This window comes from Myotis lucifugus, unplaced genomic scaffold, assembly GCF_000147115.1.
Source record: "Myotis lucifugus unplaced genomic scaffold, Myoluc2.0 scaffold_330, whole genome shotgun sequence".
Lineage (NCBI taxonomy): Eukaryota > Metazoa > Chordata > Mammalia > Chiroptera > Vespertilionidae > Myotis > Myotis lucifugus.
Genome location: NW_005871378.1, coordinates 924,474 through 939,170, shown reverse-complemented (window position 1 = coordinate 939,170; position 14,697 = coordinate 924,474).

The window sequence follows — 14,697 nt, the reverse complement described above, 5'->3', positions numbered from 1 at the left end:
CAAAGCAGTGGAGGAAGGAAGACACAGGCTCGGATCCTGGTTGAAGGTGGGGCCAACAGCACTAGGAAAAGGATTGACGTGGGCTTTGAGAGAACCAGAGGAGTCAGGGTGGTTCCAGGGTCTTTCAGGAAGTTCTTTTTGGATCCTTCACGTTTGAAGTGTCTTTGAGGCACCCAAGTGCATCCAATAATCTGGCTGGGGTTTGGGGGAAAGGCCTGGACTGGTGAAAAAACATCTGAGTCCTTACAACTGCAATGACACTTATCCCCTAGGACAGTGATGGCGAACCTTTTGAGCTCGGCGTGTCAGCATTTTGAAAAACCCTAACTTAACTCTGGTGCCATGTCACATATAGAAATTTTTTGATATTTGCAACCATAGTAAAACAAAGACTTACATTTTTGATATTTATTTTATATATTTAAATGCCATTTAACAAAGAAAAATCAACCAAAAAAATGAGTTCGCGTGTCACCTCTGACACGCGTGTCATAGGTTCGCCATCACTGCCCTAGGGCTTTGCTGCCCAGTATCGTGGGCACTAGTGGCACCTGGCCATTGGGCACCTGACTGTGGCTGCTCAGGATGCAGATGTGCTAAAGGGAACATATGGGCTAGATTTTGAAGATACAGAACAAAAAGTATAATATATCCCATTGATAATTTCTATATGGCTTGTGTATTAAAATGACAATATTTTGGCAATCTTGGATTAGATTCACTTTATTATTATAATTAATTTCTCTTGCTTGTTTTTACTTCTTTAATATAGCTACTAGACAATTTAAAATCGTGTCTGTGGCTCGCATTGTATTTCCATTGGACAGTGCTGACTCGGGGAGTGAAGAAGGCATAGCATTGAGCTCTTGTAACATCTGACAGTTAGAGGTCAAGGACATAGGGGCAGGAAGCCAGAGAGGAGCGGGAGTGAGTGGTGAAGCGCATGCTTGAAACGACGACATAACTGTTGTGCCAGGTAACGCTATAAGGCAGTTCCTATTTGAAGATGAGGAAACCGAGGCAGAGAGAGGTTAAGTAACTTGCCTAAGGTCACAGGGCAATTTGGTGGCAGAGCTAGGGTTTGAATTTTTGTGATCCAGCTCCGAGGCTGTGCTTTAACCACCAGGCATTGTGCATCCTTATGCCTGACAGAAAGTCAAGGAGAGAGGAAAACTGATGACCCAGGCTAACGAGGGGAGGATTGCTTGAGTGCTGTCCTTGAGAAAGGCAAGCTGGGATGGGGCCAGGCGGGCCGGTGGAGGAGTTGTCCTGGAGGAGTTGTCCTTTTCTAGGAGCAAGTGCAGGATGTGGTAGGCAGGATGTGGTAGGCAGGTTCCGTTCCCAAGAACAACGGGCCCTCCCCTAAGTGGTGCTGGTGGTTTGCAGGGGAGATGGTGGTGAGCACGGGGCCCACTTAATACTCGAAGCTGTGAGTTCGGGGTCTGGATCAGTTTGCTCCAGCCTCTCTGTAGTGTTTAAAATGGGGTGTCTAGGCCTGTCCTGTGCCCCAGGGCGCATTCCTGGCTGGCCCTGGGAAGACATCCTGGGCACATGCTGGCCACACAGGGTGCCAGGCAGGCCTGATGGTACAGACAGAGGCAGGGAGGCAGCTGGCCACAAGGCAGTAGGGTCTGTGGTCAGCGGAGGACGCTCCACTGGGAAGACATTGGTGGCTCGGCCTCCTGACAGACAGGGCTGTGGGGCTGGCCGGCTGCAGAGGGAGGCGGGCGGAGTGAACATCAATGAGCAGGGCCTCCCGAGCTTTGAAGGGGCCATGGTGGGCCTTTGAATTGCTCCATCTGGGGTCAGGGCGCTGAGTGGCTGGGCCCCTGCACTCGCCAATAAACTGTGGGGGACGGCCTTCAATTATGGAAGCGTAGCCAACCAAATGAGCTTTCCAATAAATTATTTATGCCCAGGCCTGCAAAGGAGGGAGCGGGCTGCAGGAACAACGTGTTCATTTTAATAAAACGCCTGCAAAGTTGCAGTGCACTGGGGGGTAGGGCTGGGGGGAGAGATGGGGGAGGAAGGATGATTAGATTATAGGAGGCCTGCTGTAAATAACACACAAGAAGGGCATTTTGTTTCTTCTTAGACTGTCTTTTGTATCATGTTTTCTACAACGGAAAAGAGCATAATACAGCATCTATGAAATGTTAATGGGGTTATTTATTTGCTATTTACCTAGGTTGGGGGTTTGAAGAAAGGGCTGGGCTGGGCCTGAGGGAGGGAGTGTGGAAGATTGGATTCTATGCAAATGGCAGACCACGGGGAGCCTGGAAGGCTCTGGAGCCTGAGCTGGACTGGGGGCCTGCTGTGTCCAGGGGGGAAGGACAGCCAACAAAATCCTCTGGGTTGCAGTGGTGTTCTCCTTCTTCCCCTGAAACCTGGGGGGGAATGACAGGCCAGATGTGACATCTCTGCTCCCCCTCCCCCCAGGTCACTACCCCCTCCCCCAACCATGGGAAAACAGGCAGAAATGAGAAGAATGCAGCCCGATGCCCTGGGAATTAGCCACTGTCTGGGTGGCCACCGTGGGCACCACAGTCAGAGGTACTGAGAGTTTGGTTTTGGCGATGCAGGTGACTGCTCTGTCACCGTGCAGGTGCAGGTGAGAGCACAGCTGTCCTCCCTAAGCCAGGACGGTGCTCTGGGGTGTCTGGAAGGCACTCCGCGAACTGTCTCTTGAGCACACTCAGCCCGCGTGCTTCCCACCTCAGCCCACTGTGGGAAAGAATGAAGAAAAACAGGCTGCATTTGCGGGGCTCGGGTTTCAGGTTCCCAGGGCATTTCTTCACCCCTGTTGCAACTTTCCTCCCTCCTGTTTTCCTCCATAGCAACCACTTTGTTGCCGGCGAGGCAATCAGGCAAGGCCTCTTGGAGGAGGTTGCAGCTGTGTTGGGCTTTGAAGGATGGGAAGGATTTCCGCAGGGAGAGGAGGACAATCGTTGTCATTCCGGAGAGTGGCAGGGACACGGGGTGTGGGTAAGACATGGCCCCTTCTGGCTTGTGGGCCGGTTTCTATCTTCCTGTATCCCAGGGCCCAAGGCTGCTGCACCGTGTAACCCCAGCCGCTGCCTTGTGAAAACGCTAACCTGACAAGCTCAGGGAAGGCCTGTGTGGCGGCCTTGCAAACTCAGAGACCTAAAGTAACCACAAAGGATGGTCTGAAATGAACACTTTTTAAATTAAAAAGCAGTTCATGGTGGGTAGTCATGTCCTAGGCCGGTATCTTCCCTGACAATGGTCAATTTTTCTTAATTGAGCCTATTGTCTTTTTGCATCTACCCTAACATATCATTGGAATGTCAAACTAATTTTTCTTTTTCCAGATCCCTCAAAGCACAGGCACCACTCTGCAAAGACCACAAATCCCCTCATTGTTATTGAGTTAATTGTTGACTGTGAATTATCCTGCATCCACCTAAGTAAAGGAAGTATGTGTCTATCATTTTACTTTTTATCCAATCCCAGAGGTTTCCCCGCTTTGCTTTCTCCCGCCTCCCTAATCTGTCACCATGGAGTTCATGTAACCCACTGGTGTCTCCTTTTTTATTATAATGTACAAAACAAGGTGCAAAACTGCCATTCTCTGGTGCATTATCTCAATCCATTGAGATTCTGCTTCCCGGCAATTGTCAACAGTTTGGGTCAAATAAACTCACAAACATGCTTTACAGGTTTGAGTGTTTCTTACGTTAACAAAAGGGAACCCCGCGAGTTGAGTAGGGCACAACCCGAAGGGCTGTATGTGGCAGCCTTTCCTGCATGTTACGTGCACATAGATATTGCCCACTGTGTCTTATTTTGAATGAAGAAATGAATACATAAATAATGTGTTTAATAGCAAACAATCTGTCTAACAGCAAAAAGTCTGTACAGGTTTCAACTACTGTTAGGCAGTTAACTCTGTCTCTTGCAAGTGACAGAACCATAATCATTCAAACTATCTTCAGACACAAGATAATTTATTATTTCAAGTAACTAAAGAGTTCAAGTCCCAGAGGTTCAGTCAACTTCCGGCAAGGCTGGGAGCAGGGGCCCCTAGGATGTGGAGAGATCTGTTTACATTGTCTGTAGACTCTGCCAGCCTTGATGATGGTTTCATTTTCAGGCAAGCTTATTCCTCCACCAGTTCCTGGCTTGCACACCCCCCCCCCCCGTTTCAGGAATCTGGGGAGTAGCTTCTTTCCCAATGGTCCCAGCACAGCCCTGTCTTGAGTCTCATTGGACCACTGTGTGATCTGCCCACCTGTAAGCCAGTCACAGGGGCGGGTTTTGATGGGGTTAGAGGTGAAATACATGGACTGGCTTGGAGTGCCCTGACCCACGTGGACTGAGAGCAGAAGAGGGGGTGTACCTCAAAGACAATTGAGGTTCTATTACTAGAAGCAAGGAGGATGGATGCTGCGCAGGACAAACAACAGATGTCCCCTTCTGCGGCAGACCCCTTTGGTCAAATCAAATCTTACTGGGAAGCCAGACATGCAAACCAAATAAAAAACGGGGCTGCCACAGGGCTGCCAGCTTGTAGGAGGATATGTTGTGGGGAATCCTTACTCCCCAAACAGAACCTGGGTGTTTGGAATGCCACTCCACGCTTCTGCAAACACTGTACCCTCATTTTGTAATATATGTCCTCCTCTTGGTCACCTGTCTCAGCACTATCGACTCGATATGAATTTAAAGGCCACCTTCTGAGTAGCTATTGCCACTTCCTCCCTCCCTGGGGGACCCAGAGTACACTGTTTTCTGAATATTCCACAGACATTGTTCTTTTGAAATCCTCTGAAAAACTAACATTTAAAAAATATTGCACATTCTCTCTCTTGAAGAACTGGGACGCACATTAGCATTTTAAAAGCTCTGAAAAGTCCTGCAGTTGCTTGTTTAGCTTTATCCAAGTTCTAGTTTCCCTAAACCAATCTCACCCACAGAATCTGCTTCCCTCCTTACCTCACCCTGGAGAACTGGATGTTGTCATGGCACACACTTAGGGCGACGCTACAGGGGGACATTGCGCCCGGCTTGTTTTTACGATCTGTCTGGTTTTGTGGCTCTCTGAGGCAGTGTTTCCTGCTTCTGGTCCCGGCTCTCCTCTGGGCATCCAGTGTGTAGGGTTTCAACTGGACAACTCATCATGGACATGGGAGCTAACACTGCGAGCTCCTCGGAGATGAAGGGAGAGGTGCCGGTGTGCGTTCAGATCCCGCCCCCCCTCCCCCGGCCTGGCTGCCTTGTCCGGGCTGCTCAGTGAGACCTTTCCCAGTTGGTAGAAGAGCCGCTCGTGGGTGACCTGAGGAGAGACTCCTGAGGAGAGACTCCTTTATAAACCACGGCAGAATAAGGCACAGATGGGCTGGGGCAGTACCCAGTGCCTGGCTCCTGGTGGTCACCTGCCCCTATGCTGGGCTATGGGGCTGGACCTGGGCTTGTGGCCCCCTTTCAGGGAGGTCCTTGCTGGGAGAGTTCATGCCCCACAGCCTCCTGGGAAATGGCTGTGTCAGGGGTGCCTCTGGGGGTGGGGTAGAAGTGAGTTGGCATGGTTCTTCTCCTTGAGAAGGAAGTGCAGGGTGGGCTGGATGAACCCAGGAGGACCCCCAAAGAGGAGGGCAAGGCAGTGGACTGACAGGAGAGCGGGACATGAACGGGCTCAGAGAGGCCTGGCTCCACTCACCACTTACCAGCTGTGCACATCACTTATCCTCTCTGGTCTCAGCAGCCCATCTGTGAAATGGGGTTGTTGTGTCTCCCAACACCTGGTTCTTTGAAGGTTAAATGTAAAGGCGTGTGTAGGTGGTCTGCTTGTATGAATAACTACACAAACAGGAGCTCTGAGCTCTGTTTTCCAGAAGGGTGAGAGAGGGGTGAGGGGAAGGACCCATTGGAGCTTGTCTGTCCCAGAGGAAGGGGAAGGCTTGGAATGTTCCTGGGGGAGAACAGGTTCCCGAGGGATGGCTTGGCAGGCCATCAGCGGGGTGCTACGTGGACTAGAGGCTCCTGTCACTGAGACCACCTCGGGCAGGGGAGGTAGGTGAGGGTGGGGCACACTGGGAAGCTTGTTAGGACCCCAGCTTTGACCACTGGCCCCAGAAGGAGTTGTCACCCTTCCTGTTGTGCCCCAGTTTCCTCATCTGTGAAATGGGTAAGGACCCTTATCAGGGTACAAAGAAGCTCCTGGGATTCATTGTGGCAACATGACCCGTGATGCTCAGATGAAGGCCCGTCTCCCCTGCAGAATGTGGCGTTTCTGTTAAGTGGGGCGAGTAGGGGTTTGTAAATGACAGGCATGGTTTTGAATCCCTGCTTCTGACAGTGACCAGCTGTGTAGCTTTCGGCAGCTTACTTACCCTCTCTGACTTCATTTGTCCTCGTCTTTAAAACAGAGATGATAATGCCTGCCTCCTAGAGTTATTGTGCGCGTTGAAGGAGAGCCAGCGAGTAGCACGGCTAATGGAGCCCTGGACCCGTGCCAGGCCGGATAGACGCAGTCATTTGGATCACATGCCCACCCACTGCTGTTTTCCCCACCAGCCTGTCTGCCTTGAGTAAGCCCAGCTCAGGTGGGAGTGGGGCGCCCTGGGAAGGTGTAATTGGCTGCTGGTTCAGCCTAGGTCAAACCCTTTGATGACACATTCTAGTACAATGCTGTCGTGGACAAAGAGCCTCCTGAGGGGGGCCCCAGGGGCCAGCTTTTCTGCCGCATCCTCTGTAAAACCACACAGCTGCAGCCGAACAGAGGCGGCTCCTTACTTCCTGGTCGGCAGCCAAGGGATCCAGCTTTCCAAGGTTGCAGACGGGCGGGAAGGGAGCCTGCCCCACTGGGGCTCACCTCCTGTGTGGGCTTGGACATGGATCGTGCCCGGTATGGGCCTCATGTCCCCCATCTGCAAATCTGGGGCATTGGGCATGATGACTTAATGCTTCCCCTTTTAGTTCTAGAACCTGATGTTTCTTCTATGATGCCAAGAGAAGGCAGGAGGAGCAGTCTGATGAACACTGGACATGTGAAGGCCTGGAGTTCTGATCCTGGCTCTGACCTTGGGCGCTAATCATTAATTCACTACTGTGCTGGGTACTGGGGATGTGAAGAGGACAAGACAGGACCCGTTGCTTCAGCATCGATTCATCCAATGGGAGGAACAGATGCCAATGAGCATCCTGCAGTGTGAGGTGTTGTCAGAGGCACAGAGGGTCATGTGAGCACAGAAGGCAGAGCTTGGTGATGGGGCCCGGGCGGAGGGGGAGGGGAGACTGACTTCTGGAGGAGGCAGGAGGAGTGGGGCCAGGGGAAGGTGCTCCAGGCAGAGCATACCCCATGCAGGGGCATGGAGTGCAGGAGGGCTCAGTGCATATCACTCCCTCTCTGCTCATAGGACCCTAGGAGGTCCTTCCTGGTCTTATGTCTGTGGCTAAAATGCCATAAATGGGGGTGAGGGGATTCTGCTCCCTAGTCCTGCACCAACAGAGACTGTGGTGTGGTGGCTCAGATGGGGGTTCTGGGACCAGGGAACCGAAGTACAAATCCCAGGCCTGTAAGTTACCAGCTGCCAGACCCTGAGCACCTTCCTTCACCTTCCTACGCCTTCGTTTCCTTGTCAGATGGGGGTGATAGTGGCCTCCAATGTATAGGGCTGAATGTGGCAGTTAGTAAATGCTCAGTAAATGCTCAGTAAATGCTAGCTGTCCTCTCCCCCTTCCATTTTACAGATGAGGAAAAATGGAGGTCAGAGGGATAAGTGAGCTGCCTGAAGTCCTACTGTCCATGTGACTGGAATTCCAACCTTTTACCTTTGTTCTTTCCCCCTTTTCACTGTCTTTCTTCTTCTCTCCTACCTTCCCCCTCCCATTCCTCTCCTCCCTCGCTCCCTCCATTCCTCCCTATCTCCCAGCTCTGGTACTTCATCTCCCCTGAGCCATTGCAGGAAGACTCCTGACCATGCCTGGGACCTGGGTACAATGCTCACTACTCTCAAACCAAGGGCGTCTCTGGGGCCTGCACCCCGAATAACCAGCTGGACTCGGTCTCTGGGCCTGTGCTGAGGTCTGGGGCTGAGCATGGGCCCCCCATTTGTCCCTCTCTCTTCCCATCACCCTCCTCCCCTCCCCCAACACTCAGAGCTACCTGTGGCTCATTCTGGAAGGAAAGTAGGGCCTGTGATCTGTCTTCTGAGACAAACAACTTCCATGAGCTATGCCCCATTCACTCCACAGGCAAGACGGAGGCCTGTCCCCTCCTGTGATGTCCATCCCCAAAACAAATGGTTCTCAAATAGCCAAGAGTCTGCCCCTGGACCCCAGGGACCCGGAGTTGGGGGGCATAGTTTCTGAGCCCAGGGATGACAAACCTCCTCTGCCTTTTCACAGGGAGCAGAGGACAATAGCTCACTCTGGGCCTGAAAGGCAGGCTTGCAGGTCTGCACTGACGGGGAGCGTCCACCGCCCTTGGAAATCAGGCTTCAGGGAGCAGCAGTGGCAGCAGCGAATGGTGGAGAGTGGAGCTGGGCTCCCAGCCCTCCCTCCAATCCCTACCCCCTCCCTCTCCTTTTTATTTTTTTATTTTTTTATGGTAATGTCTGCACCACTGCCCAGACCAATCTCTCTTTTCATGCTGAATTTTTCTAAAGCCAACTGGAAAAAATTGGAAGTCGTCCACATGCTATTCCCCCTGGGCTCCAAATGGGCCTCCAGTTAGGGGAACAAAATACACTATTTTTATTTATAATAATAATTGTTATTATTATCATTATTCTCATTAGCCAAAATAATAACAATGCCAGTAATCCCGCACGTGCGCAGGCCGAGTTGTAGCGGTGCAGAGTGCTTTGCCAGCTGTGAATCCATTCAGGCCCCTGTCTGTAATCCCAGGAGGCCCAATGCCTCTGACTCCCAGCTGGGGTGGAGGGGGGGACAACTGAGGACTCCCAGGTCCTGCTTTTCTCATGTCGTCAAGAAGGGATCACATTGGCAGCACTTTCCTTCCCCAGCAGACATGGCCAGGCACTTGCTTGGGGACGGCTCCGGTTTGTCAGATGTAGAAGAGGGAATCTTTGCATTCACTGGGCTCCACTCAGATGGGAACGAGAGGCCCCTTAACCAGGACCTCCACCTCAGGCAGTAAGGGCTGTGCATGAAATCTGGGAGGCCCTCAGCTCAAAAACTGGTCAATTTGGGGCCGTTCTCAAAGGCCAAGTTCAATGAGTTTGGATTTCATGGCAGGATATCACAATTTCTTGCCTCTTTTCATTGAAGTGTGACATGTACAGAAAAATGCCTACAGCATGTGGATATGGTTCAATGAATTTTTCTCAGACTGAACACACCCAAGAAACCTGCCCCCAGCTTAAGAAACACTAGCTCTCCTGTGCTCCCTTCCGATGACTCCCCACCATAAGGGTAACTGCTCTCCTGACTTCCCGCCCCATGGGTTAGTGCTGCCTCTTTTCACATTTTATAGGAGTGGAATGATGCACAGTATGTAATCTTTGTGTCTAGCTACTTCCACTCAATATTATCCACAATTGTCATCAATATCATGCACATAGTCGCTGATTATTCATTTTACTTCTGTATAGTATTTCTCTCTAGGAAGATACTGCAATGTATGTGCCCATTTATCACAGATGAGCACTTGGGCAGTTTCGGGTAGAATAGAGCTGCTTCTGTACTTGTTTTTTGCACCTATGTGCACATTTCTGATGAGTACAAACCTATGAGTGGGAACCTTCCATAAATTAATGTGCACCACTTTACAGCCCCAGTGTTTAGGGGACTGGCTATAGAAAGGGTACTTTCAGTTCCGGAATCTCTGTCGGTGGCCCAGGGCTTTGTGATATTATAGAGCCTTTGACAATCTGATGGAAGCTGAGCAATGTCTCCCCAGAAATAAGCTCACAACTTTGCATCTAATTTCAGTGGATTCACAGACCCCGTGAAGTCGGCCAGGCTCAGGGATCCTGATGAGAACCCCTCTTCTAAGCTCTAACTTCTATGATAAGCTGCACAGTTGGTGATTCTAGGTTTTAAATTATTTGACTGGATGGAAGACTTAAAACTTAACAGGGCATCAGGAAACCAAGGGCACTAAAAATAAAACAAACAAATTTAGGACACTTAAAGCTATTTTTGAAATAATTTGATAATTTCACAAAAAAGTAGTTTTCAAATTAAAAATCATAACGTGGTTGGACACCCTTGAACATGTCTAACAGATTAGAACTGATGTCATTTTACATTATGTATGGGAGATGCATAATCTCACCAGGGCTTCTAAATGCCTTCAACCTGCCCTGGTGGGATCAGTGACCCCATTATTGACTTCTTACTCCTCCCTTTGCTAAAACTGGGCAGCCCCCTACTGCACTGGAGCACGTGTTTGATGGGGGTTCCCTGGCTGCTAAGGACTCCCAGCCTTGCTGCCCTATTGGGTCCTCACCGTATCCCTGCAAGGTGGTTGGGCGGTGACATCACAGCCCACTGTAAGGAAAAGGGAGGCTGAGGGGGTCACTCACCTCCGTAAGTGAGGAGTCTGCCTCACCTGTCCTCAGAAGGTGGCTGCAGGAACTGGGTTTCTGGCCTGAGAACAGAGGTGTGGCGGGGGTGGGAGCAGAGAGCTGCCTGCACATTTCTGCAACGTGAATGGTGAAGAAGGGTAGTGCTGGGTGGATGGATAGAACCTTAATAAAGATGAGTATCTGTTTGATTTGAGACAGAACATCCAAGAGTTCAAGCCAGGTACTTGAAAGGTAGTGAGCTCCTTGTCCCTGGAGGCATGATGCTGGGTGGCTGCTTGACAGAGACATTGATGAATTAAACAATCAAAGTTCCCTCCAACCCTGAGATTTGCTGGCCTCATAATCTGGGTGTCCTGACCCCTGCGCACTGCTCTTTGCGCCTCACTGCCAACCGGATGGAGGGTACTCACACTGCACTGACCCAGACTGTGCAGCCCACAGGAGCCCATGCAAAGTCATCTGAGGTGCAGATTGACGGAATGCGACTGCAGAAGTATTCGAGATCTCACAGCAGCGGTGACCCAGACAAGCAGGTCTCCGTGGATTCAGGCGAATATTTTCCACTTAACACAATGTGGCACAGTGTCACCCCTGTTTTCCTTGAAAAGCCAGTGTCGGGGAGGAAGTGTGAACTTGAGGGCCACCTCCATAGAGCAGTTTCCTGGCACTGGGTTGAGGCCTCCCACCCCCACAGACCTCCCTCCTGGAGAGAGAGCTGGGAAAGCCCTCTCCAGAGCCACTGGCTGAGGTGTTCAGGCTCCTGGGCCACCTGAAGGGGGGACATTTTCAGTGGAGTGTGGGACCTCAGCTGGGGCCCTAGAGCAAAGAATTACCTTGTCCAGATCCCTTTGGGTCCTCCTTCCCTCATGTTCTCCCACTTCAACCTGGTGTGAACTCTGAGAAAAAAAACACACCTTCTTAGTAGAAGGGCTCCTGATGACTAACTGAGCTCAATTTTTAAAACACAGAGCCTAGCAGCCTTTTCTGCACAGGGGCCTCTCATGCAAACCGCACTTCATGGAGAAGCCTGTGCTGGACTGCCATTTGGGCCAGCCCTTATAAAGGTTTCTTGGGATCCCATTTAAACCAATAGGACTGAGGCTTTTCCCATCCTGTTGGAGCAGTGCAGCTCTGACCAATCAGAACAGCTTCATTCTGAACAATCAGGACAATGCCATTTGGACCAATCAAACTGTGAGGAGTTGGAGTCCTCATTTGCATGAAGACAGACCAATCAGGGATTGGGGGTGGGGACTTTTGTCCATATAAGTCAGCTCCCCTGTGGCTCAAAGAGCACACTTTTCCTTTCCATTGGTGTCTCCCTGGCTAAGCGGAAACATTGGTGCTGTCTCACCCAAGCAGAGCAGTGTGGAGCAGAGCTCTATAGCTGGAAAGGGGCCTGGCCTCAAGGCTGTCTGGCTTCAGGGCTGCCTTTTAGCCATGCTGTTTTCTTTTTTTTTTTTTTAATATATTTTATTGATTTTTTACAGAGAGGAAAGGAGAGAGATAGAGAGTTAGAAACATCGATGAGAGAGAAACATTGATCAGCTGCCTCCTGCACATCTCCTACTGGGGATGTGCCCGCAACCCAGGTACATGCCCTTGACCGGAATCGAACCTGGGACCCTTGAGTCTGCAGGCCGACGCTCTATCCACTGAGCCAAACCGGTTTCGGCTAGCCATGCTGTTTTCAAGGCTGTGCTCTATCACAACTGAGCTGTTTGCACTGAATACAATTTCCTTCTTCATCACACCCAAAAGTGAGGACTCCTATTGGCATTAAGTTGGTGCTAACTGTTGACTCCGGTCATCCGGTCTTAGTCTTGCTGTGTTCTCCTCTGTCGTCCTTGTCCCCTGCATGCTCACGTGGACTAGTGCAGTAGACACCACACTGGGTTCCTCTCCTCCAGTCTCTTCACTCTGAGCCAAGAATGCTAGGCACCAGGAATGGGGCCCACAGCACCCCCTTCCCTGCCACTATAGACCTCACTATCCAGGTTATTCCGGCTCAGGATTCTTTTCAGGAAGCCTCTAATAAATGATTAATCCACCAGAGCGGGCAATGATGGGGAAAATGATTTGCCAAATGTATCTCTATTCTTTTGACAGAGTGCCCTCCATAGATGAGAATACAACTCAATTACGTCATCCCTGGCTGCCTCCCCACCTCACACACACAAAAGTAGCTCTCCCAGTTCCTCCCAGTGCCACATGGCACTCCAGGCCTGCCTCAGTTTGACCCAGTTTTAAATATTCCCTCTTCCACACAGCCTCACATGTGTGTGCAGTTTTCATTTGGAAAGTGTGAGAAAAAAATAATACCTGCCCCCTCTGACACCCTCCAGCCAGTCTGCACTTCAAGTCCCAAGGACATTCTGTGTGTCCCATCTCTAAGTGCCTGCCTGGGTTGTTCCCATGGTCTGAAGTGCCCAGCCCACATTCTCCAGGGCCCAGGTATGTCTGGGGTTAGCACAACACCAGGTAGGTGCACAGAACTACAGAGTATGGAAGGGTCTCAGTGCACCCCTGGATGGAGCCCCTGGTAACCCCTTAGCCAGATCTCTCCATAGAAAAACCTCTGACTTCAGGCACCAACATTGCACAACTTGGGGAGCCACTGCGTTCTCTCCCACTCAACCTTTCTGATGAGCGAGGCGGGGACAGTTCTGAAAGCCATGGAGGCGCCACAGGAGGTTGTGAGTAGGGGTCTCCTATCTGGGCAGAGGGGACTGGGCACTACTTGGAGGTGACAAGAGGACTGTACTAACAGATACTAGTTAAAATCCAGTTCTTCAGTCTCACCAGCCACATTCCAAGTGCTCAGAAGCCACATGTCCTCAGCGGCTACCATATGAAAATCGCAGACACCTGTCATTCCCATTCTTATGGGAAATTCTACGGAAAAGGCTGCCCTGCAGAGCAGTGTGCCCCATCGATGGGAGGCGGTCCTTGCCTGAGAACTGTAATTAATGGCACAGGTGGCTGTGCATTACCGGACACAGATTAGAGTCTCGGGGACAGGCAGCGCTCAGCACGGGGCAGGGAAATGGGTTGCTTTGAGCTGCAGAAATGGCTCCTTTCCAGGCCACCTCTCCCTCGTCTGCAGTGCTCTTTGGAGCACTGGAGTAGCGTGCGGTACAGCCCTTGCTTCCCTGGGTGCGGTTCACCAACAAATGGCATCCACAAACCTGGGAGCTTGTTAGAAATGCAGAGGCTCAAGTCCCATTGCAGACCTGAGGAATCAAAATCTGCATCCGAGTGAGACCCCCGGACGCGTGTGCACGTTACGTCTGGGAAGCGCTGGGCTGCGCCTGCTCTGCAGTGTTTCCTACTGCATTCAAGGCCAACTCCGCCAGGAAGTCTGTTAAGACCTGCAAATCCATGTGGTAGAGCCGTCGGCTCAGTCAGGAGCATCTTCTTTAGAGATGTAGCACGGGTCTTTAAACTTTTTCTTTTAGGTGCACATATCTAAGGGCAAAACTAGCAGGACCCTGAGAGATCATCAACTGCTCGCCCTGTAGATGGAGAAAGTGCAGCCCTGAGAAGGAAAGCAGCTTCCCCAGCATCATGAACAGGGTCAGAGCTTAAATCAACATGACCGGGCGGGCGGTTCAGCTGAATATGATGTCGGCAACGGGAAAAACACAAAGCTTTAGTGGGAGGACCTGGGGCTGATGTTCCACCTTCGCCAAACCTGATGAGCATCTATTATCTATTATTATTATCCCAGCGCTGCCCGAGGAAATGACATGGGTCACCATGGTTACCGTTTATTGGGCTTGTATACCAGGCACTTTTCTAAGTGTTTGTGCTTATTTCACTGGTTTCTCACACTAATTCCATGAGGCAGACATTGTTACTATCTTCTCTTCAAAGATGAGGACACTGGGCCCAGCATCACCAGATGGCAGCAGTGGAGCCTGGATTCCACGCAGGGCATCTTGCTCCCCCACCCGTGCACTTCCTTTCTCCTGCACACGGACGATGTGGGGAAGAGAGTGTGAAGGGGTTCCCTGGACACCTGAGGTTGTGCAAGGCAAGAGAAAAGCTATTGTGGGTGCTCAGTCACCTGTGGATCAGTTGTTACAATGGCTACAGTCGCCATCCCAGACATCCCACTTGGAAGGGAGGACAGAATTGCAAAGTCACTCGCTTAGAACACATGATCCCCCAAGTAACATGG